Source organism: Sus scrofa, chromosome X (assembly GCF_054392235.1).
Source record: "Sus scrofa isolate SSC_HxYL_T2T_F1_AM1 chromosome X, Sscrofa_HxYL_maternal_Yorkshire_Landrace_v2.0, whole genome shotgun sequence".
Lineage (NCBI taxonomy): Eukaryota > Metazoa > Chordata > Mammalia > Artiodactyla > Suidae > Sus > Sus scrofa.
In genome coordinates, this window is record NC_139401.1 from 134680645 (window position 1) to 134682104 (window position 1460).

The window sequence follows — 1460 nt, forward strand, 5'->3', positions numbered from 1 at the left end:
CGTTTCCTTGGGCATCTGTCCCTGCAGGAGGAGCTTAGGACACAGGGCCCTGTAGTCTAACAGGAGAGACGGGCAAGGGAAGGATCAGCGCAGGCCACAGGCTCACTAGAGCCAGGGGCACGACGGCGGAGGCTGTGGGGGACAGTGGGGGCGCGGTCCCACTCAGAGCGGACGCAGCTGGAGGAAAACAGCCCTCAGGATGGGCCAGAGGGGGCCAGCTCCTGCAGGCGGCCTGCCAGTCTAGGCTTTGCACCTTCAAGAGTCTGCTGAGCCTCTGCCGCTGTCTCTTCCGGCCCCCGGCCAGACAGGGTGTTCCAGAAGTGGCCTGGGGCCGCTTTTTCCCCTCCGCCCAGGCCGAGGCCTGACACCGACGGGGTTCAGGGGGACTCGGGGCTGGCCGGAGAAGAACCTGCAGGCAGTCTGGACTTTGGCCCGCAGAGGTTCAGGGAAGGGAGAGCTTGGGGAGGCCGAGGTAGTCGGGGAACACTTCCTGGAAAAGTGGGACTAGCCCTCAGCCTCAGCATAGCAACCGGCAGACACCACCCAGTAGGCAGCCCAGAAAGGGGCGGCACCCCTCGTGAGAACGTGGGCAAAGGACACTGGCGAAGGGAGCCCTCAGCCTGCAGCTGGCAGGAGGGGCAGCACGCACAGCTGACTGTCAGCACCACCGCCATCCCCAGGAACCCCCCAACTCTACACGAACACCTCCAACCTGGTCCCCAGCCCCCGGCCCCGTCCTCAAGGCCCCCCGACCCAGGCCGGTCTAGGGGGCCGCCCAGGGGGAGGCTGTGAGCAGGGAGCGCACCTACACGTTTAAGAGGCTACAGGCGGCGGGGGTGGGGGGGCGGCCTTGACCCCGTCTGGAGGCCCTCTCCACAGCCTAGCTCTGCCCTGGGCCAGTCGTAGGTCACTGCCAAGGGCGAGTCTCCTCTCCTAGCCAGCATTAGTCAGAGGTCATCCTGTAAAACCTTCGGGGGGGGGGGGGGGCAGGGAGTGACTGGTGGCGCTCTGCCACGTTCTATCTGTCCTAAATGTGATGAACGGGACCCAGAGGAGACAGGCGAGCCTGCCACCCGGAAGCGCCACTGGTTCACCGGGTCTCCCAAGCTCCCCCGGGCCCAGCGGCCAACCCCCAGGGAGAGGGAAAGGACAGACCTGCCCCATGGAGCTGTAACGCGGGGCCTGGCAGGGGAGCAGGAGGCAGAGGGGCAGAGAGGCCAAGGGCGAGCCTGTGCCTAGCCTGAGATGAGGGACGCTTCTGGGGTCAGAGCAAATGGGGACAAAACACGGCCCTCCAGAGCCAAGACTGGGGCGGGGGTCCTCCGTCAGAGCTGCCGGCCGCCGCCTCCCGGCCACTGTGGGGAGAGGGAGCACAAGGCGGCCTCCTCGCGGCCCCAGTCTCTCTCTCTCTCTCTCTCTCACACACACACACACACACACACAAGCACACACGCACCACG